The 25,476-nt window shown below is 34.9% G+C and overlaps 1 non-coding gene across 1 annotated transcript; it reads left to right on the top strand.

Moving 5' to 3' along the window:
- The first annotated feature begins 23,765 nt into the window (after positions 1–23,765).
- LOC124895791 lies at positions 23,766–23,872 on the top strand. Its single transcript, XR_007051883.1, has one exon. It is a non-coding gene; the product is annotated as a small nucleolar RNA R71 (small nucleolar RNA).
- The last annotated feature ends 1,604 nt before the right edge of the window (positions 23,873–25,476 follow it).

The following is a 25,476-nucleotide window of genomic DNA, read 5'->3' as shown; positions in this document are numbered from 1 at the left end:
ATTAACGTCGTTAATGAGTTTTATGATGTCTTTTCAGATGATCTCCGAAGGATACCTCCTAATAAAGAGATAGAGTTTGGGATTGATCTTCTTCCCAATGCTCAGCCTATTTCTATTCCAACTTACCATATGGCCCCTACAGAACTTAAGGAGTTGAAAGAGCAACTCAAAGATATACCAGATAAGGGTTTCATAAGGCTCAGTGTTTCTCCTTGGGGTGCTCCTATATTGTTTGTGAGAAAGAAAGATGGCTCTTTGTGTATGTGCATTGATTACCGCCAACTGAATAAACTTACCATCAAAAATAAGTACCCCCTTTTGAGAATAGAAGATTTGTTTGACCAATTGCAAGGTGCAAGTTATTTCTCAAATATAGACTTTCGTACCGACTATCATTAACTCAAAGTTAGGGAGTATGACATCCCGAAAACCACTTTCCAAACTCGTTATGGCCATTTTGAGTTTCTTTATATGTCTTTCGGGTTAACTAATGCCCCAGTAACTTTCATGGACCTCATGAATCGAATGTTCAGACCATATCTGGATATGTTTGTCATAGTGTTCGTCGATGATATACTGGTGTACTCCCGTAGTGAGGATGAACATTCTGATCATCTCCGAACTGTCTTACAAACCCTTAGACATCACAAGTTGTTTGTCAAGTTTAGTAAGTATGAGTTTTGGCTAAGGTCAGTTGCTTTTTTGGGTCATATCATTTCTTCCGAGGGTATTAGAGATGATCCCCAAAAGACCAAAGCTATTAGAAATTGGCCAAGACCTATTTCTCTGACTGATATCCAAAGTTTCTTAGGTTTAGCTGGCTATTACCACCGTTTTGTTAAGGGTTTCTCCTCTATAGTATCTCCTATGAATCGGTTGACCCAAAAGAAAGTGAAGTCCTTATGGTCTGAATCTTGTGAGAAGAGTTTTCAGGAGTTGAAGACTCGACTCACTTCAACCCCTGTTTTGAGTTTGCCTGATGGTGTTGATGGTTTTGTGGTGTACTGTGATGCTTCGAGAGTTGGGTTGGGCTGCGTATTGATGTAGAAGGGTAAGGTAATAGCTTATGTTTCTAGACAATTGAAACCACATGAGAAAAATTACCCCACCCATGACCTTGAGTTGGCTGCTATTGTGTTTGCTTTGAAAATCTGGAGACACTATTTGTATGGTGTCCATGTTGATGTTTTCACTGATCATAAGAGTCTGTAGTAGGTGTTTACATAGAGAGAATTAAATCTTAGGCAGAGACGATGGTTAGAATTGTTAAACAACTATGATATGAGTGTGATGTACCATCCAGGCAAGGCCGATGTTGTGGCGGATGCCCTAAGTAGAGTGTCCATGGGTAGTGTTTCGCATGTGGTAGAAGGTAAGAAAGAGTTGGCTCGTGATGTATATCATTTGGATAGATTGGGGTTTAGATTTTTTGACTCTGCTGAAGGTAGTATAGGGGTTCAGAGTAGTTCCGAATCCTCCTTGGTTTCGGAAGTGAAGGAAAAGCAATACTTAGATGCTAGTTTGTTCAGACTAAAGAAGTCAGTGAAGGACCAAAAAGTAGAGGTTTTCTCCTACGGGGAAAAAGGTGTGTTGATTTTGCAGGGTAGATTGTGTGTCCTGAATGTTGATGATCTGAGACAGGGGATTATGGCTGAAGCGCATGGGGCGCGATATTCTATTCATCCTGGTGCCACCAAGATGTACGAGACTTGAGGGAAATCGATTGGTGGAGTGGCATAAAGAAAGATACAGCAGCGTTTGTAGCTAAGTGTGCAACATGCCAACAGGTTAAGGTTGAACACCAAAGACCTGGTGGTATGATGCAAGAGTTTAGTATTTCCACCTGGAAGTGGGAAGAGATAAATATGGACTTTGTGATTGGTTTGCCTCTTTCCTGACGCCATCATGATTCCATTTGGGTTGTGGTTGATAGGTTGACTAAGTCTGCTCATTTCTTGCCTGTTCATACTTTATATACTACTGAGGATTACGCTAGATTGTATATCCTAGAGCTAGTCAGACTACATGGAGTTCCCTTGTCTATCATTTCGGATAGGGGTACTCAGTTCACTTCTCAATTTTGGAAAGCTTTTCAGAAGGACCTTGGTACCCAACTGCTTTTGAGTTCTGCTTTTGATCCACAAACCGATGGTCAGGCTGAGTGGACCATCCAGACCTTAGAGGATATGTTGAGAGCTTATGCACTTGACTTTAAGGGAAGTTGGGATGATCACTTACCGTTGATAGAGTTTGATTACAATAACAGTTTCCACTCTAGTATTGGCATGGCTCCATTTGAATCCTTATACGAGAGGAAGTGTAGGTCACCCATAGGTTGGTTCGAGGTGGGTGAAGCGGCTATGAGTGGTCCTGATTCGGTATTTGAGGCTATGGAAAAAGTTAAGTTGATTAGGAAAAAGTTGAAAACTGTGTAGAGTCGTCAGAAGTCATACGCGGATGTTAGAAGGAGAGACCTTGAGTTTGAAGTTGGTGACGTAGTGTATCTAAAAATTTCACCCATGAGAGGGGTAAAGAGATTCGGAAAGAAGGGGAAGCTTAGTCCCCGTCATGTTGGTCCTTACAAAATTCTTAGCCGTGTTGGTAAGGTAGCTTAAGAGGTCGAGTTTCCTTACGAGTTGTCCTCTGTTCATCCAATATTCTATTTCTCCATGCTTAGAAAGCATATTAGCGATGTTGTGGTAGTGGATTCCTCTGTGAGTGCTGACATTCAAGAAAATCTTTCTTTTGATGAGATTCATGTTGAGATTCTTGATTTCAGTGTCCAAAGACTAAGGAACAAAGAAGTTCCCTTGGTCAAGGTGTTGTGGTGAAACCAATCTGTTGAGGGTTCAACTTGGGAAGCTGAGGCGGATATGCGATCTAAGTACCTACACCTATTTTCTGCGAACTCCGATCCAGGCGAAGGTACCATTCTTTCCTAAATCATGCACTTTTGATAAAAGTTGCAGCAATTCATCTGTCATTTATTATGTGTTCAGCTGTAGTTTCTTGAATTTATGCATTCTACATTGTATTCGGAGTGAGAAACGATGTGGTGACGAGTGTAACGAATGGTTTCAATTGTATTCTCTATTCCCTATCTAATCTTGGTATGTCTAGCGTCATTTGAGGATGAATGTTTCCAGGGGGGGATGATGTAATACCCCAGGAAATTTTTTGTTGAAATTTTGTGCGTAAACGTGTTGGGTTCTATCTTCTAGAATAAATTACAAATTTTCCGTATGGAATATCTTAGATTATGACCCACCATTACGTAGAGTATCGAATAATATTTCCAATGATAAGTGGATCATCCAAAACGGACACCCGAGCGACGAGTTATGAACATTCCGATCGAACTGTGAATAGTAGTGAACTGTAAAACGTGCAGGAAACAGTACTGAGGCCTGGTGTATTTTTGCTCCAAATTTACACAATTATAACTCCTTGTACATAATGATCTGGGTGATCTACTATATATCAACGGAAAGCTATACAAGTCCTCTTTCCAATGAAATTGGTTTCATCTAATTTGTCTATCAGAGCAAAAAGTTATGGTCGATCTACTTCAACCTATCAAAAGCGAATTTTTGGGTCAACTTCAAACGATTATAACTCCTCGTACACAATGATCTGGGTGAGATACTATATATCAATGGAAAGATATGAGAGTCCTATTTCTAATGAAATTGGTTTCATCCAATTTGGATATCGAATTTAAATGTTATGGTTGATCTACTTCAGACTAGCAAAACAGTCCACCAAAGGATAGATTCGAAAATTATTTGATTTTTAGGGGCGTTTCGGTCATACCCACCTCACCCAAAGTCCATCCAAACCCTATATTAAATCTTATTAGAAGCATTGTATATTATATTTCATCAAATTCCCTTAAAAAGAAAACCCTAAGCTCCTACATCCAACTTCAAGAACCTCCAAAGTTCACCATTAATTCTGCAAATTTATTCAAGATTCCAAGTTCCTAGTTCAAGAGCTCCAAGAACCATCATTCAAAGGCACGATTAACATCTCAAAAATGAGTATCGATCTAAAGTTCATCATTCAAGGTATGTGGGATTTTTCAACACGAACTCTCTTTCGTTCTTGTGCCCAAAAGTAATTTTCTTTGCAAAGGCATGATTTTTATTTGCTTTTTACAAATTTGAAGCATGAACCCATATCTTAAGATGATTATTATGAAATCTTGATGTTTATGATTTTGAAAGATGAATTTACATGTGCGGAGCTATAAAGGATGAATCTTGAACGATATTTATCATGATTTTGATATTTGGGTCGTGAATCCCCATTGAAAATTATGTTTTTTTTTTGAGAAAGTGTGTGTTATAAATACGTTGATGTTGAATATTTGAGATATTTTGAATGATTTGACCTTTTGGTCTTAATTGAGTTATTTTGAACTCGAGTGTTAAAGAAATCCACAATGTGGTTGATTTTGATAGATGGGAAGCATGATGGCTCCCGATGTATATTTATATATTACTAAAATTGTTTTGTTGTGGATTGTCTTTGAAATGATCTGAGCTAAGTCGGGCAGAAATCTTTTGCACCAACTAGGAGGTATAAAGTGACCTTACTTTCCTAGAACTACGTGCCCCCGTAGGAGTGAGCCCGAGGCTGATTTATATAGTGATCACTAGTTTGTGTAGATTTGATATCAATAGTCCTACTCCGACAGCAAGGATACGATGGCTCTCCCCAACGTGGGTTGTACGTTGGACTCCATGTAGCTCACATGGTTTATGTCGGTTATATGATCTCCCAGTGTGTGTGTGTTTCCTTGTGTCTATGGTGAATGGTGAAGTGATTTGAAAGTGGAATTGTGAAGGTTATTCTTTCTAAAGATTTAAATGATATTTACATTATGAGAATTGATATTCTTGATGAACTGCAAGTGATTGACAACTTATATGATGACTCACATATGTTATTGTACTTATTTCATCCTCTCATGATTAAGATGATTTTCTTAGGCTATGTAAGTCTTTCATACATCCTGCATAGTTCTTATAAATATTTATGATGATGATGTTTATACAATTGCATACACCCCCATACACTCGGTTCCTTTCCATGGTACTGACCCACATCTTCAGATATGGGTTGCATTTTCTCGGAATGTAGGTTCAGGTGTTCAGTTCCAGGTTGGACAGTGATTCTTCGGGCATGCTGTTCTACATCCTCTGTTGTGGTGAGTCCTCATTTTCCAAGGACGTGATGTCTGATGTTGGTTTCACAGAATTGTTTACATTTGATAACTGAGTATGAGTCAGTTAGGGCATGTCTCAATGGCTCGCTGGTTTTATTGATTTTCTTAGAGGCTTCTCAGACTAGTATAGGTGTTGGGAGTTGACTAATAAGTCGTATTTTGTTATCTCTCTGAAATTCTTTTATTCTTTGATGATGATTACTCTGTTGATATTTGAGGGTTATTTATGGAAACCCCATTGATTTGTGCTAAACTGAATGAAAATGGCTCATAGGGTTAGCTTGGGGCTACTCGTAGCCTCAAGCACCGTGTGATGCTCTATGACCCATTTTTCAGGCGTTACAGTTTGTGGTGCCTAACCCATGGCCAACCATAAGGTTTACAGCATCGAAGCCATCGCCAACTACAAGGTTTTTGGCACCTAAACCATGGCCAAGCCATTCCAGTGAAGGTAGGCAATGGTAATGTGATGCCTAGCCTTCGCCTAAGCTCTAATTTACGATGCCTGCTTAGTTTTGAGGTCGGTAAATACCCCTAAAACCTCCCACAACATCAATACATAATCTACCATCATTATGGGGGCCCTAAAGATTATTTTAGAAGCTTCAAAAAAGCGTTAAAACTATAGGGTGTCACATCAATACATTACAGTTCAAAGTTTACAACACTTTAATTTAAAGGATCTTGAACTACCTAAATTAACTCTGTCTGACTATCTATGTAGCCTCTACTAAAACTGACTATAGATAGTTGGGATATGACCCCAACTATACCAAGTCAATACAAATAAGAAAATAAAACACTGAAATTCTAATTAACTTTAGTACTCGAAATATGAGAAGTCATCACATGTTGTTTAAATGATATTTTTTGTATGTCTATGATCCTGTAGTAAGCACTTGAATCTACATCACATAAAAAATGTAGACAGAAGAGGTGTGCGATCTGTACTTTAGAATATACTATGTGAGATATGCACTTGTCATGAAAACACTTAAACCATGCTTTGAAATTTTAATGTAAGACATTTTCTAAACTATATACATTTAAACCAAGTTGTACGTAATAGTTTTACTATTATAAAAATAAATATTATAAAATAAAGTAAAACTAAGTTGAGTTTTATATGTGTATACTAGTTCTGAAACTATGGGATGTGAACTTGTGTAATGACCAAGTATAAACATGTACTGAATATTACTTGATTACAAGGTCATGCATATGCTTAATTGAAACATAAATTGAAACATGAACTAAGGACTATGGTAGCTAATCATAATAGACATACCCAATCTGAGCAAATTAGGATCCGACCTATAACTCCAGTTGAAAAGGTTCTAGCACCTTTCCAAGGGTACAAACACTGGCTTGTGTGGATCTACTAAACTGATGTCCCTAAGAAATAGGGTGTCATTCCATAACTGATGAGTGACCCCTTATAAACTATGGCTCTACAGTAGTTTTAGAACTTAGGGACTGCTACTAAAGGTCTCAGCCCTGAGTAATGGATGGGACTTTACCCCTACGTTCACTCGATGCTAAGTACTACTCCCAACTGAATGACATCGGAAACTGTACTATCTATTATGGTTACCTTCTGATATTATCAATAAGGGATAGTTTGAAGTGCTTACAATCATGTAAATTGATATATGCATGAATCCCTAAGCATTAGGAGCTCATAATCCACCAGCTCTGAGTAATGTGACTAAAAAGTAGAAATTCGATGATCTAATCATAACAGATAATTTCATAACTCAAGTCCAAAATTAAAAATTTACCAACATAATAAGGGTTCATAATTCCAAGTATGCAAAAATACTAAATTTCATGGGAAAAATATGGTACGTCAACTAATATAGATTGAAATTCACAAAATGGCGATAAATAGTGCTTAATAGTCCTGAAATTCATAAATCTCATATAGCTTGATCATATGCTTGAAATCTTAACTATTATCATGTAAATCATGCATGTATTTAAGAAAACTGTGAATGATATAATATGGGCCTATGAGACCATGAATAAGCATTAAAACATGCTTAAGAATGGAAAATATATTATGGAGGATTGAATTTATGCTTGGAGTAATAATTGGGTAAAAGCCCTATTTTATGAAGATCATAAAATTCATGAAAAATAAATCATAATTTGGACATGAGGATGAAAGTAGATCCTCACTGAATACCCACATATTTGATTACTCTTGATTCTTAAACTAATGTTTTGAGGATTTGAACTTGGTAATGAAGAACTCAAATTTCTTGCTTTAGAGGAGTGAAAAATTGCATGTTTCTTGACAAATTTGGGTGTTATGTTGAGAGTGAGAGATTTCGAGTTGTTTAATCTTTAGATTCATCCTTGGGATAGCTTAAATGAAGCCCCACAAAATAATTCTGAAAAACTCTTGAAAGCAGTCCAGACAACTCTGGCAATGACTCGTTGGTCTGCTCATGAGTCATTACTTCAGCCATGGTAAAAAGACATAAATTTAGCACCTTATCTCCCTCTAATGACACATAATGTCTGACAATGAGTCGTTGTCACTGGCAACTTTGATAGTGCTTATGTAATTTGGATATAACTTTTAACTTCGTTATTAGATAATGGTGAAATTGGTGGCAATGGAAAGATAATTAAATTATCTATTTGATGGTGTGTCATCAGCTAAAAAATTCATAGTAATAAAAAGTTATGATCGTTTGAAGCTGAATATAATTATATTCTTCACAAGAATCTAAAAGCTAAGGGATGTTTTGACACGTGTATAAGTTAACAACTATTTGTGACCATAATATTTGTCTAAATCACTTATCAAACTATCAAAACATGATGTTTGATTTTACATAAACTTGAAACATGGTTCAAATATTGTCTTGGATTTTTGGGGTGTTAAAAGTAATTATGGAAGTACATTTATTTTCTTCAATAGAAAATTAATACTCAAATTTGGTAAGAAAATCACGGGAAAAATCATAACAAATCTTTCCTTTTTCACTAGATTTTCATAGCATAATTTGATCCACCTTTATTGTGTGCATGATCGTTGTTCTTCGCATAATTTTCATCACTTCTGATTACCATGTTTAAAAATAAGGTTTATAATATCATGATTAAAATGGGTTAAATATTAATATTTTATTTTTATTTAAAGATGCAGCAACAGGAATGTTGAAAATATGATTGAAATTTATTCTTCACATGTAGTTGGACAAAAATCCTCATTATCATGAAATTGGTCGCAAATTGATTTGAACCACCTTGAACCTTTCTTCAACCTCATTTGATCAAAACACTGGACCTTTGAACCGTAGGCTCTGATACCACTTATTGGGTTTAATATTTAAAGGTTGTCATATGGAAATTAATAGTTTTCAAACCTTGGAGTTGATACTTCAGACGACAAAGAAAAATATAACAAAAACATATGATTAATATGATTTGGCTAATTGGCCTACATGTTAAAACCAAATTCGAAAAACATATAAATTTATTGGAAGATTAATCTCCCTATAAACTAGAATTTTTTGAGGACTACATTGTATTGTATGAGAAGAGGAGTCTTCTATTTATAGAGGTCCAAAATCTTTCTTTTAAGAAAGAGGTTAGTAAAATATGATAGAGTTTCTTATTTTTTTCTTATAGTAAACCTATAAGTAATTATAGTATTGATTTTCTTTTTCTTCGATAGAAAATTAATACTCAAATTTGGTAAGAAAAATCTAGGCAAAAATTCTAACTATCATAATTTATCAAGGTAAAAAATTGATACAACTTTTTTTATCTATAGAGCTTCCTCTAAAAATTTGATACAATTTCTTTTATCTAAAGAACTTCCTCTGAAAATTTGATACACCCTTTTTTATCTTGGATGCTCTAATGTTGTCTTCTGCAAGTAATTTTTTGAGCTAATGCAAGGTGAGTTTAAAATGGACATGATGGGAGATTTAACATTAATCTTGAGGATCCAAATACACCAGTTAACAGAAGAGACCTTCATTTTCCAAAACAAATACACCCTAAAAATTATTGAGAAATTTGTAGTGAAGGATGAGAAATTTTTTGGCACTCCTATGAGGTCTACATGTGTGTTTGCATCTGATCATGATGGTAAAACTATTGATGAAACTAACTATCATGGTATGATTGACTCTTATCTATATCTCACTTCCAGTTGATCATAATTCTTCTTCAGTCTATCCAAATGTGCCAGATTCTAGTCTGCTCCTAAGGAGTGTCATCTGACTGCTATTAAAAGAATTATTAGATATTTGATTAAAACAATTCCCTTGGACTTTATTATCCTAAATCAAATAATTTTAAGAAAAAGAGTTTTTTTATGGATATCATGCAGGTGACAAGGATGATAGAAAAAGCACTAGTCGCACATACAAACTTTTAGGAAGTTCTCTCTTAACATGGAGTAGTAAAAAACAAAAGTGGATTTCCCTCTCCTTTATTGAGTCTGAATATATTTCTATCAGCTTGTGTTGTGCACAAATTCTTTGAATGATTTATCAAGTCAGTGATAATGACATTTCTATTAAGCCTGCAAAAATTATGTTTGATAATTTTAGTGCAATTTGTCTATCTAAAAATCCTGTGCATCACTCTAGACCAAAGCATATTGATATCAAGCATTATTTTATTAGAGATCATGTTATAAAAGATCCACTTGCGTTCTATTAGCGATCATATTATGAGGACACATAATAGATGCACTTACCTTTCTTTTATTGACCCACGATCCTTCGACATAAAATTGTACTATATATAAATGTTTAAAATTATTTTCTATCTCCATCTCTACCTATCTACTATGATAAAAATTGATGTCAAGTAATACTTGTTCAGTTTTGAAAACCAATGAATAATTTACTTATTTCTACACATTTTACCTTTGCTATTAAATAGTACTCCCTCCATTTTAAAAAGAATGACCTACTTTGTCAATAAAGAAGACTTTTGAATCTTGTGGAAGTTGTGTCAAATTTACCAAAATGCCCTTTAATCTTGTGGTCCTAAACATGTCATGTGGAAAGTTGAAATTAAAGTATTACTAAAAAAGGAAAGGGGTCATTCTTTCTGAAACGGTCTAAAAAGGAAAGTAGGTCATTCCTTTTTAAATGGAGGGAGCATTCATTAGTCAATGCATTATCCAGAACATTAAATTTATTATATTCAAAGAGTGATAAAGTAAAATTATTAGAGTTCATAATGTTTTGGTGATTGAAAAAATTAGAAACATGTTAGTTGAGGTGGTTCACTGACATACAGATAAATAATGAACATTCCATAAAGAGTTCACTACTATAAGGGACAAGAGAACTTGGGTTCGGGAATAGATATGTTGTTGCAGCTGATAACCTCAAAAGTAATAATCATGTCTGGAATAGAAGACATTGAATTTGATTACAACACTTGAAGATAAGAGAGGTTAAGGTTAAATTGAAGAAGTACTTTCACTTCACAACAAACTCTGAAGAGATTTGAGTTTCACTAGAGATAGAAGTCTGATTTAAAGAAAAAATCTTTGAAGAGTTGTGTTTAAATGAAGGGAGCGACTTGCACAGTCACTCACTTAATCATAAATAAAAAGAAAAATGGATAGACTTAGCATCTCACAACTTGGGAGAACACGTTGTTGAACAAAGTTCTATTACTTAGAAAGTAAGGTGTCTTAGTTTCTATGTATTAGGTTTGGTTCTTGAGGTGTAATATAGATATAATTCTAGATTCAGTGAAGTATAAAGTGAATAAGGATTATTGTCTTCAATTTGGAAAATTTGAATACTTGGTATCACATATCTCAGGAAGATTGTGAGTTTTATTGAGTAAGAGTTAGAGTTAAGAATTTCTAAATTACATAAGTTTTGTAATTTGTCTTTTGTCGAGGCTTAAAGTTGTTTAGTATAAATTGGGGTGAAATCATGTAGACGTATAGGTCGTAGCCTTTTACCCTATTTGATACGTGTATTTTCCGCGTGAAAATCCTTGTCTCATTTACTTACACTATGTTAGTATAGTTGAAAAACATTAGGCAACTTGTTTCACTCATAAGTAATTAATAAGGTAAATTAAACAATCAAGTAGGTAGTGTACTCTATCAATTGGTATCAGAGCAAGGTTATCTTAACAAAGGTTAGAACCTAAGATAATATCATCAGGATGAATTCTGCATCATATACTGGACAATGTGAAGGACAATCAACCACTCGATCACCACTTTTTTATGGTACTTATTTTATTTGGTAGAAGGCTAGAATGGAAATGTTTCTTTAATGAGAAGACTATAAGCTATGGGATAAGATCACTGATGGCCCAACAATTCCTACGAAAATAGTCGATGGAGAGCAAATGAAAAAGGTCAGAAGTGAATTCATTCCTTAGGATCTAGTTGCATTAAAAAAATGGAAAATCTAACAACCTTTTGGTTTAGGGACTAGGTCCTGCTAAGTGTAATAGGGTGTTAAATTGCACTAGTGCAAAACAAATTTGGGATGCATTGTTAAATGCACATGAGGATACTATACAAGTGAGAAAATTCAGAATTTCTTTACTTTTCACTGAATATGAGGCCTTCAAGATGAAAGGAAATGAAACAGTACATGAAATTATGACCAGATTTACTTACTTGACTAAAGTGTTGACATCCTCGGGAAAGATTATCACTACTGAGGGACAGGTGGAGAAGGTTTTGGGAGTTTTTTCTAAGCCAAAATAGTATGTCAAAGTCACAGTAGTTAGACAAGCAAAGGATTTAACTAAGATAACATTGGATAAGCTTGTTGGTACTTGTAGACTTATGAAATGCAAATAGATGAGGAAAAGGATGATGATGTTGCACTTGAGAATACTCTAGCCTAGAAGGCATCTGATAATGATGAGGATATTGAACTAGATGAAGAAAAATTTCTATTCATCATAAAGAACTTCAATATGATCTTTAAAACAAAGAGATGAATAATTAGCAAGAAAAATTCCAATGATAATCAGGCCGGATGTTGTAAATGTGGTAAGACTGATCACCAAATCGGGGATATTAAGTGAAGAAAGGAGAGAGATGAAAAGGAACTAAAAGAAAAGTCCAAGAAAAATAAAAAGAAAGAGTATGCTATCTTAGCTACTTAGGAATCTGAATTAGAAGAATCAGATAATGAGGATGTAACTGCTCTCATGGCCATTGGTGACTCTGATATGGAAGAAGAAGATGTAATCTCTAAGGTAAGTACATTTAAACTAAAAGAAAAAGTGCACTTGTTTTCAAAAAGAAAGCTTGATTCACTAACGAAGTGATGACTTTCAAGAACTAACCTCTAATAGATATGAAATATTTAGTATTCTTGCAAGACTAAAGTTTGATTATATTGACATAGAGGCTTGTGAAATAACTGCTGAAAAGGAAAGTTTCACCCTAAAGGAACAGGTTAGCAAACTTAATTCAACAAACGTGAACCTAAAAATTGAAATTTTAAAACTATCTATTTCTGAAAAAGACAAAAAGGTTATGAGTGAGAAACAAGCAAAAACTGAGACAAAATTGATAAAGTTTAAAAATGAATGCTTTTGTGAGAAAGAAAAAGTAAGGAAATTGAAGTAAGAAGTCTACAAGTTAAAAAAATGATTTTGAAAAAGCTAATAGATGGACAAATTCTACAAGAATTGTTCATAATATAAGTGAAAGAGCAAATAATGAGAAAGCCAGATTAGACTTTTAAAAAGGATCTAATGCTACATAGAATCTATGCTATATTTGTGGAAATCTAGGACAACCAACGACTAAATGTCCAGTTGCAGCAAAAAGTAGAACTAGAAACACAAATCTAGTTAAAGTATATGACTCAGAATTATCACAGACTAATAGGAAGATAGTTAAGGCTGGTCAGATAAACAGATCACACAACTTGTTTCCGTAATAGACTAGAGGAACCTTATTCTTGTTTTGGATCATAAGAAAGGACCCAAGCTTTTCTGGTTCCTAAAATTAACCCCTACTTATTTTTTAGGGAAGTGTGAATAGAGGGAAGTGACAATAGTACCTGGATACTGCTTGCACAAAACTCTTAACTGGAGACAAAAAAAAATTCTTTCCTTCTATAAAATTTATGTTGGTGAAATATCATTTGGAGATGGTAAAAAGGGTATTGCTACTGGAGTTGGAAAGATAAATTTGAATCTGGAGCACTGGAATATGTCTATCTTGTGGTTGGACTAAAACACAATTTGTTCGGCATCTCACAATTATGTGACAAAGGTAATAAGGTAACTTTTACTTTTGCAGGTTGTAAGGTCAAAAGGATAGATGCTAAGGAGATTGTTCTAAGAGAAGAAAACACAAAAATATGTAAAAAACTAATGTCATGGAGATGCCTAGAACAAGACCGACATATTTAAGTGTACTTAAAAGTTATCCCCTCTTTAGGCATAAAAGACTTGGACATGCCATTCTAAAGTAATTAAAAAAAACTAAATTCCAAGGACATGGTGATGGGCATACCCGAAACCAAGTTCAAAGAAGATAAAGTTTGTAGTTCTTGTGTAAGAGGGAAGCAGGTAAGATCAACATTCAAACAAAAGAACCGTGTCATTGGAAGAAAGTGCCTCAACCTAATCCATATAGACCTTTGTGGACCAATGAGAATTCAAAGCAAATGAGGCAAAATTTATGTTTTTGTTATTGTTGATGTCTATTCCAGGTTTACCTAGACACAATTTTTGGATTCCAAGGAATATGTTTTTGAGGTATTTTATATATTTATTTTGTAAATAGAAATGAAGCCAGGCAGTTCCTTGATTTAGATAAGATTAGACCATGGTACAAAATTTGAAAATGCAAAATTTTTAGAATTTTCTTCAATAAATGGTGTAGAACATAATTTCTCTACGCCTAGAATACCACAACATACGTGAGTAGTAGAATGGAAAAATAAGACCTTTGTAGATATGGTTAAAACAATGATGCTCGAAGGAAATGTTGGAAAAAATATTTTGGCTAAGGCCATAAGTACTAATGGTTACATTGTAAATAGATACAAGATTAGACCCACACTAGATAATACTCCCTATAAATTAATTAATGGAAGAAAATCAAATATTTCTCAATTTAGAACCTTTTGTTGTAAATGTTTCATTCATAATAATAGAAAAGATATTCTAGACAAATTTGATGCAAGAAATGATAAGGAAATCTTCATAGGATATTCTCACTAAAGTAAAGTTTATAGGGTCATAAATAAAAAGACTAACAATGTTGAAGAAAGTGTGCTTGCTATTTTTGATGAACCCCTCACACCAGAAATCGAAAGAGACAAAAAACTGCTACTCTTGAGGCTGCTCTCAATGCGAGCAAAAAGAAGAAACCTTTTTCTTACACTACACAAACTCCTCCATCTAATTCTAATCTCTTGCTGAGGTCTTCAAAATTCAAGTCCTCAAAATATGTCACTCAACATGTTCCATCCTCTTATCTTGAAGCTACTGAGGATGATGTTCCTCCCTCTACTGATATTGACACCTCCGAGCATATTAATTCACATCTATAGCATGTCTTAAACTTCCACAAAAAGTCATTCATTCAAGGACATGTCATTACTTTGTTTGTTGGAGCTGAAATGGCCATACCCTTGAGAAAAATTTAGTTCCAAGACTGGTCTTCCATATTTCTTCAAGGAGAGACTTAACGTAAATTTGTTTGGCCTGAGTTCTAGGATTTCTGTACAAATAGTACTTCTAAAGGTAATCTATTCACCAGTATTGTGGGTGGTGTCTCTATGCACTTAGTTGCTAAGGATGTAGCTTGTATTTATTAATATTTGGCATAGGTGTTGGGATCACAATGTCATGTTTAAATAGCCTCCCCTAGATAACAAGACATCTGAATTGGCCATCACTAGGAAATTCTCTAGAAACCCCAATTTGATTTGTTGCGTTCAAACACACACGTAAGTGCACGTGATCGAACAAGTAATATAGTGACTTAGATAGTCAGATATCGTTTTCACGAGGACTAAGCAATTATCAAATTAACCAACTTTAGTTCTAGAAAAGAAGATATTAACTATTGTAAAGTATCACAATGATTTTGAAATTGTGAAAAAACTATAAATAAATAAGATATAGCAATTTTTGGCAACATCAAAGCACGCAACAGTTGTAAACAGTAATGATGACAATTCCAGGGTTGAGGCACATCTAACAATCATATATTTCTATCTTTCTGTTGCATTCTAGTTGGTTATCGGGTTATTGATTTGCAAAGTTTATGGTATGATCTTGGTCTCCCGACCTCACATTTTTTATCTATCTGAATATTTAAACTATAGCTCCTATAGAGATGAAATAATTCATCTAGATGCATACAACTTCTTTCTTAAAATTGAACCAAACAAGGCTCCTAAGTATATCCCTATCCTATGTGCTAATCCAAACCCCTTATTTGATAAAAGGATAAGAACTTTTGACCTTAATTTCTTCGTTCTAGTCCCCGATTCTACTCATGGATTCAAATTGAAATATAGATTTATTCTAATGGTGTCCACTCTTCAAAACAGTAAGCTCAAGAAATTAAGAACAATCCATATGATAATCCAATAAGAAATTACAATAAAGAATATCAAAGAGTAATCATGTTCTTGGCCTCAACCCCAGAACAAGGGTGTTTAGCCACTCATGTTTTAATTCAACATAAAAAATTTGTAAATAATCATACCAAGAATTAATCTCTAAGTAAATAAGTTCAAAAGAAATTTTACGAACCCTAAAAAGGGAATTTTGTATTTTTTTGCCCTACTATGCTTTCCAAAGTGTCCCCAAATTGTATTGAATTTTTCCTTTTATAGCTAGGCTGAAAAACCCACATTTTTCTCTCACTACGTTGCGACAGCCTCCTCATCGCCATTCTCACTGCGATGCATTGCAATCATGGTGAGACTCTATTTAGTGACAATTGTGGATTGGACCCTCACCACGATGCGGTGGAATCGCGTTGAGGTTATGGATAGTGACAATTGCCCATTTCACCTCCACCACGATGCAGTGGGCTTCCAAACACGAGCAGTAGTGATTATCTCTTTACCACAACGCGATGACATCCTGAAAGAGAATTCTGGAGCTTTTTCCTTTCATATTTTCTTCCCAAGCCATGTTCTAAGGCCTTCATTGCTCCTTTTATCGTTATATCTCCTTAATGCATCAAATCACGTTCAATTCCATCAAAATTTAATCCCGCACACAGTAATTATTTCTATTTAATAAGGAACACACTTATGGATCGACTTTAATTAGAATAACACCGTTTCAATCTCAGAACAAGTCTAAATATAGGTAAATATAGGTGATTGGACATATAAATACGCCCAAGATCACCTACACACACTTAGAACCTTGTTCTTCCTCAAACAATCACAAACATGATACCAAATTAAGCTTCACATTACAACCTAAGAGCTATACTTGCATTGGGCACTTACAATTTATAACAATCACTCTTCATCTCAAAACATGTCAAGAATACTTTTATGCAGATGAACAATTTATTTCAAACATCATCATCTCAATAGTGACATGTGATGTGTTGGAAAACATAATCAAATCACTAAATAAAACAACACATTAAGTAATCCAGACTTTCATCATCATGCACCCTCACAACAAGAAAGTTTCCCCATACCACCCAAAATTCCACTATTTCTCATAAGGGAATATCAAAATTCAATCATTCACTCTCAGCAATGAATTCATACATGATAGATAATGAACCATAAGCCTGCCCTTAGTGTAATACTCTACTAATAGTTGGCTATTGAAATTTAGGATCAATTAGGTCTTTCATGGTTACAATGTAGGCTAAGTGACAGGTAGGAACTATTTAAGAAATAGTGACTAATCTCCCTAAGTGCTTTAATACATGTTAATCTTTAATTGAAATCACATCATATCAACCCAACTATCACTTTATTATCTTTACACATTATTTGTTTCACCCCAATATCATTAAGCAGATTAACATAAACTATGGTGGGAACATTTTTCTTTTATATCATGATTCAATTTCCCATTCTTCTTTACACCCATTTACTGTTACGCACCCCTACAATAGCCACCCTTAACTAGAACTACTTGTCTTAGTTGAGTTACACATTGTCTGAAACGAACCAGGGCCAAAATAGGTTCATTATAACCCAACTAGGAAAAAAAAAAGAACTTCCTTTAGAACAATTTCTTTCTCTCCCAACCACACAATTTTATGCACCAATAACTTACAATTTTGGGGCTTCACTTTCACATATTTCCTCCTTCATTTCACACTCCTTACTCAATTACTTTTTGATACTAAAGCGCATAGGAGTTTTGGATCAAATTAAGGTCTATTAAATAAGGGATTAGGCTAAGTACAAGACTACAAAAAAAATCAGGTTATAGGCTCAAAGGGGTTTACTATGGACATGCATAAGTGTAGGTAAAAAAAGTCTTTACAATTAGGCTATAAATAAATGCCTAAATCACTTCATACACCCAACACCCTTTATTTCTCTTTGAAAACACACAGGGAAAGTTCTAGACATTCCTATACATGTAAGATAAAAACAAACACTCACACTCATGGTGCATGCATGGAATCAAATCGGATCCTTACGATTCCTGATTTTGTTCTTTGTCAAATTCAACATTAAGCCAACAAATTATATTACACCTATTAAGATTTAGCATCTAAAAATATTTCATTTTTTCTTTTGTTTTAAAACAAATTCGTTCAAAGTCACTATAAAAATGGCCCAGCATTTATCAAAAGTAATAATTGGACTCTTATCAATTCTCAATTTCTAAAGACTAACTCCCCTAATGAAGGTCATCATTTATCTATCATAGGGGAGGACAACTAGCTATGACAATTTATTTTGAATTACCTTGAGGGTAAAGAGGAGAATTTCAAAGAATGGAGAAAATAAAATACTTCAAACTGATATATCCAAGGAGGGCATATATAATAAAAGCAAACACTTAAAACTAAAAGAAATATGAGAAAAATGCCTTGAGGGCTTGCAATAACCCATACCTCAAACTTACTAATTATTATAGTCATAATATTCCGAATAGATATTAATAACATCCAACAAGACAAAAAATAAAAACATCCCAAAACAGAAGAAAAGTAAGATAAAAACTATCCAACCAACACAAACTAAAATACCAAGATACAGAGATAATGAGAAGAAGTAGAAGAAGAATAAGAAGTGAGACACCACCCCACACTTAAATGAAGAATAGTCCCAGTTCTTACAATTAAATTCAAATAGTGAGGTGGCTAGATACTCCCTGCTGAGGCATCAACCATATCATCCTATTCAGTATTAGCATCATCACTATCATCCTCTGCCCTATCAACAACATCTGCATCACCATCCTCAGACTGCTCATCATCATTAGACTCTATATCCGAGTCTTACCCCTGTCTTTCTTCATCTATAGGTATATCATTATTTAACGGTTCAACGAACTCTAGCCCAATCCTTAGAAATGTCCTAGCATGATGTCCAAGGGGGTAATCCAAATCTACAGCACGAATCTCTTTATTTATAGCTTCTCTTCCCCCAACCCGCAGCTGCAGCATTTGTAAGCTATACATTCTCCCAGTGATTTCATCAATTCGAGCTTGATGCTCTGCAATAGTAAGAATTGGGCCTTAGAACCCAACTGTGCTCCTAGATATGGAGACATCAATAGGGCACTATCTGCCACAGGTATATAATCTAACTCCTCCTCCCCGACTTGGTGCCTCCTAAAAAATTGAGTCAGCAAACCCCCAAAGCCATAGCTACACCCCTCAATATAGTGCACTTTCTTCATAGTAAAAAATATCACCTGGCCCACATTTATTTCAACATCATCACATATTAGAGTATAAATCAAACATAACCAATCATGTGTAACCTCTTTCATATGTTTGCCTTGGATAATGCAATGGTTCATAATGTGTCCCTACATACGAGCATCCTTGTTCATCTGTGCATATGGTAATGAGGGGTAACGACCCGTGCCTCACTGTCTAGACCTCCTAGCAGCCAAACGAGTACCACAAAGAAAATATTTGATAAGAAGATAGTTTACAGTGATGATCATCTGCCTTAACTGGTTTCCATCTGCCTCGAGTATCCCCAACAAGTTATTGATATCTTCTATTGTAAATCTCACCACTTTATCCCGAACTTTCACTTCATGAAGTGGGTCCCGTGGATCCAAATTGGCATAAAACTCGCATACGAGACGCAAATGGAACTCTGTTGGCTGATAAAATATGAAAGTCATGTTCAGTTATTCTAGATGATATACCATACTTGGGTTTTCCCATTGCAGGCTAGCCCGATAATAAACACCTCAGGTATATGTTTGATGTAACACTTATTGTCTGCTTGCTTGATTGCCTTAAACCTAAATCTCTGTGTTTGACCATGCGAGACTAGTGGAGCATGGGGCACTCTATCAATTTGCCTCTTGAGCTGCCTATTTCATTTTCTAGCTGGCTCAGAAGTACCAACTTTCCCTTTGAGTTCTAGTTGTGTCCGATCCATAATTCCTCTGATTCAAAACATGCAATAGACAGATCATTAACCATGTCATAGATTATGCTAACCACAACTGATTTTGGACAAGTGACAACGTCACCCCACATATGGGTGCTAACTAAGTTGCTCATATGTAAGAACGGGGTACTCAGACTTCCCCTATTCAATACATCATCGCCAAATATAGTTATGCCAAAAATATTTAGGATCCTAGTAAGTCATTAACAAAATCAATCACTGACAGCTATCCACAGTTATGTCCCTTAATCTATTACATCAAGTTAATTCGAGGTGATACACTTACAGACGACTCTCAAATTTTCACATTCATTAACAATATTATATATAAAAAATAGGAGTCGATGAGAAAAGTGTACAAGTTATTACAGGAATGACCCAATCACGCATATTCAACCCAAATTCTACCCTTATTTCAACTCTATATGCCTTCTATCGATAAGAATTTAAAAGTCAATATCTCACAAACCTAGCACCAGTTGGTTTACCCCACGCTTATTTCTTCAGTTTAATGTGCATTATTGCAAAGTAAAGTACCCAGACTTCCCTTCTTTGTAATATGACACCTCCCATATTAAACAAATTCAAACAATGAGTACACTTTGACAAAATGTATAATTTACCACAAGATTGCTACCCTGACAAATGTGCACAAAACACAATACCCCCAAAAGTTTAATCACATGGACACATACATAGTTTAAGCAACTCACGCCCCACCATAGATATTTACATCAATCAAGGTACACCAACTCAATACTAACACCCATCACCAAACAAATATCGTAACACACTTTATTCCAATATGTATCAAATTATCATAACACACTTATTTAACAATGGATTACATAATCATGAACAAAATGACTGACAATTCATAATAAATTCATGATAATTGCGGCATGAGGTACTACACTCAAGTGAATCATTCACAACTAAACCTATTCTAGCCAATAATACCAAAATTCTCATCAAGATAAAGATAAAATTTAAAAAAATTGAAACTTGCCTTACGTGTTAATGGTAAGAATTGAGCATTGAGGAAAATTGAAAGAGAATTTTTTGTGTTAGGGGATTAAGAAGCAGCGGTTAAAGAGAAAAAATAAGAGGTTGTAAGGTTTAGGGGTATTTATAGGTCAGGTCGGGTTGAACCCAATTTAATTTATAAAAAATTACACATTTTACCCTCATTGTGATACGGTGGAATCGCAGTGAGGTTTTGGAAAGTGATAATTGTGGTTTGGGACTTCACCACAATGCGGTGACCATTAAATTAGCAATTTTTTTGTGTTTTAATCCATCACCATAATGCAGTGTTATCGCGATGACCCACTAGAATTTGACAATTGTGGATTGTCATCTCACTGCAATGCGGTGACATAAAAATCAACATTTTTATTGCATTTTTCAACCCACTTTCTTACCTGATGTTGCACAAAACTTAAATAATGTAAAACTGAATGCCTCCTTGGATGTGGTATTATCCTCAATTTCAATACTCTCATCCCTGCATACTAAACACAAACAACAAAAAATCATAAGAACCAGTGGGTTTCGTCCCACGTAGCGCCTTATTTTTTGTCGTGGCATGACTCATCTTTTTGTATTTTTACTTTTTTTTCTATTCTAAAAATCTAAATACATATTAGAACTACGCTGTTACATTACATTTATGGGTAGCCACCCATGTAGTACCTTTGTTTACGTCGTAGAATGACTTAGCTCGGTCTCACTTATCGGCAAAAGTGATGGACACATTGTTCTTATCTCCATGATCAGCCCAATAATGCTTCACACATTTTACATTCACAAAAAACTTCTCAGTCTTTTCTTTATTCCACAATTCAACTGCACCATGAGGCGTTATTCACACCACCTAAAAAATTCTAGACCACTTAGATCCGAATTTACTCGGAAACAACTTTAACTTTGAATTGTATAGCAAACCAAATTGTTCGTGTTCAAACACTCTATCTTGAATATGCATGTCATTCCATTTCTTGGGCTTTTCCTTGTACAGTTTGGCATTCTCAAAAGCATGGAGATAAAAATCATCAAGTTCAACAAGCTATAACAATCTCTTCTCTCGCACGGCCTTCATATCAAGATTCAGTTTTTCATGGCCTAATAAGCTTGATGTTCCAGCTCTATAGGCATATGGCAAGATTTACTGTAGACCAAGCGATATGGGGAGGTCCCTATGGGTATCTTATAAGTTGTACTATACGCGCACAATGCATTATCTAACTTTTGGCCCAATCCTTCCATTGCCCATTAACATTCTTCTGTAGTATCTACTTTATCTCTCAGTTGGATACCTCAGCTTGACCACTTGTTTGAGGATGGTACGTAGTGCAAACCTAGTGCCTAACACCATATTTATCTAAAAGATTCTCAAACCAAGTGTTAACGAAATATGTACCTCCATCACACATGATAGCTCTGGGAGTGCCAAACTGGGAGAATTTGTCCTTCTTCACAAATTTCAATACCACTCTAGCATCATTAGTGGGAAAGTTGTGGATTCCACCCACTTAGATACATAATCAACTGCCACAAGAATATATAAATTTCCATTGGATGGTAGGAATAGTCCCATAAAATCTATCCCCCAAACATTGAATGTTTCAACTTCAAGAATATTATTTAGGGGCATCTCATGATACCTTAAAACTGTACCTAAACTCTTGCACTGATCTAAACTCTTCACGAAAGACACGACATCTCTAAACAATCTTGTCCAAAAGAAACTAGATTGTACGACTTTTCGGGAAGTTCGTTCACCCCTATGATGGCCACCACAAGGAGATGAATGGCACTTTTGTAGCACTTATGTAAATTCAGCTTCTGGAACCTATCTTCGTACAATACCATTAGGACCCTACTTGAAAAGATATGGCTCGTCCCATATGTAAGAACGAGAATCATGAAACAATTTCTTTCTTTGTTGAGTGGTAGCTTCAAGAGGGTAAACCCCACACACGAATAGGTTCACAAAATCTGCATACCATGGAAGGTCACACGCACCAAGAGACAATAATTTTTCATCCATAAACTCTTCCTAAACGTGGAAAAAGTCATTAGCAATATGTTCATGAGTCTATAGCCTTGAAAAATAGTCTGCAACTTGATTTTATTCTCCTTTTCGATCACGATCCTCTAAGTCAAATTCTTGCAGCAATAAAATTCACCTGATCTATCGAGGCTTGGCATCCATTTTATTTAAGAAATACTTGATGGTTGCATGTTCAGTGTGAACAATTACCTTAGTTCCCACCAAATATGATCTAAGTTTCTCGAATGCATAAACAAGTGCTAACATCTCCATTTCCATGACTGTGTAATTTATTTGGCCATGTTTCAAGAATTTACTAGAATAATAAATAGAGCAAAATTCCTTGTATTTCTCTGCACAAAAACTGCTCCCACAACTACATCACTGGCATTACACATTAGTTCAAATGGCAATTCCCAAGGATAAATCAAGATGGGTGCTTCTGTGAACTTTTGCTTCAATCAACCCCAAAATCAAACCTAGCTTTTTTTTTCTAACAATTTACGCATAGGTCTTGCAATCTTCAAAAAATCTTGAATAAAAAATCTATAGAAGCTTGCATTCCCCAAGAAACTTCAGACTCCCTTCACTGTAACTAGAAGTTGTATCTTTTCAATCACTTCAATTTTGGCTTTGTCTACTCCCAGTCCTCTACATGACACCTTATTGCCAAGGACTATTCCTTCCTTAACCAAAAAGTGGCATTTTCCCAATCCAGCGTAGGATTTGTCTCTTCATAATGAGCTAGGACTCGATCTATATTCTATAATCATACATCAAAGGAATTACCGTAAATAGAGAAGTAATCCAACGAGCTTCCCTACCTACTGCTGAATCCAAGAGAATCTTGGTATTTCACTTTAGCCTTACAATGGAAGTATGAATAAGAACATCATTAGACTGATGATGGTGAGGGAAATTTCTGAGCGTGTTTTTAAATCACTCCCAAGCTTGGTAGAGATTCTATCCTTCTTTTTATCTAAAACTCAGAATCTCGCTTCTCAATTGCGTAGTCTTTCCAGATGGAAAGAATCAAATAAGGAACTTCTGAGCTAGATCTTCCCAAGAAGTGATGGAGAGTGGTGGTTCATCATGTAACCACCACTTCGCTTCCCCAATTAAATAAAAAGGGAAGAGTGTTAGTCTAATATTATAGGAATATAAGTATCGCTTATTTCCATGAAGGTCTATATGTGCTGCTGTGGGTCTTCATTCATAAGGACAGAATATTTCCCTGCCAAATTCAGTAACTGCACCATATCTGCTTTAATTCAAACTGACCACCTAGCTCAGGCTTGCGAGTACTGTTAGTCGCATGGTTCATGAGTGGGATTGCCACCTTGTGAACAGGTCTAGTAGCTAGTTGAGCAAGAACTGCTGGGATAATCGAAGCTGGGACATGTCTGGCTTTTGGATCAACACGATTATTTGGATCAACCATATTAGGATCTCTTCTTCCAGCCATTTGAACCTGTTGAATGGGATTTTTAGATCTTCTTCTTTGTTGAAACATCAATTCTATTTCTGCAAAAGGCTCTACCAACTCTTTATCTCTCACCAGTCCTGTATTTAGATAAAACTGCAAATATTCAGTCGCTAAGATCAAGTCATTAACACTTAAACTTATTATCAAAAACCAAAAATTTAACAAATTACTAATTATGCTAGTCCCCGGCAACGGGTCTAAAACCTCATTGCCTTCAATTGCACATGTAAGTACACGTGATCATACAAGTAATATAGTGACTTAGATAGTTAGATATCGTTCCCACGAAGACTAAGCAATTAGCAAATTAACAAATTTTAGTTCTAGAGAATGATATATTAAGTGTTGTAAAGTATCACGATGATTTTGAAATTGTGAACAAAAATGTAAATAAATAAGAAATAGCAATTTTTGACAATAGCAAAGAACGCAACAGTTGTAAATAGTAATGATGAGAATTTGGGTTGAGTAACATCTAATAATCACACAATTCTGTCTTCTTATCACATTCTAGTTTGTTATCAAGTTATTGATTCGCAAGGTTTATGGTATGATTTTGTTCTCCCGACCTCAAATCTTGTACTTATCTGAATATTACAACTACAACTCCCACCAAGACGCAACAATTTATCTTGATGCATACAACTTTCTTCTTGCAATTGATCTAAATAAGGCTCCTAGGTATATCCTTATCCTAAGTGCTAATTCAAACTCCTTATTTTAAAAAGGATAAGAACCTTTCTCATTAATTCCTTTATTTTATTCTATGATTCTCCTCTCGGATTCAAATAAAAATATAAATTTATTCTACTAGTAGCCACTCATTAAAATAGTAAGATAAAGAAATTAATAACAACTCATATGATAATCCAACAAGAAATTGCGATAATGAATATCAAAGAGTAATCAAGTTCTTGGCCTGAACCCCAGAACAAGGGTGTTTAGCCACTCATGTTTGAATTCAACATAAAAAATAAGTAATTAATCATACCAAGAATTAATCTTGAAGTAAAGGAGTTCAAAATAAATTTTAAGAACCCTAAAAGATAGAATTTTGTGTTTTTTCCGCCGCTACTATGATTCCCAAAGTGTCTCCAAATTGTATTGAATTTTTACTTTTATAGCT

Source organism: Capsicum annuum, unplaced genomic scaffold, assembly GCF_002878395.1.
Source record: "Capsicum annuum cultivar UCD-10X-F1 unplaced genomic scaffold, UCD10Xv1.1 ctg996, whole genome shotgun sequence".
Classification (NCBI taxonomy): domain Eukaryota; kingdom Viridiplantae; phylum Streptophyta; class Magnoliopsida; order Solanales; family Solanaceae; genus Capsicum; species Capsicum annuum.
This window is presented reverse-complemented; position numbering and strand designations above follow the sequence as displayed.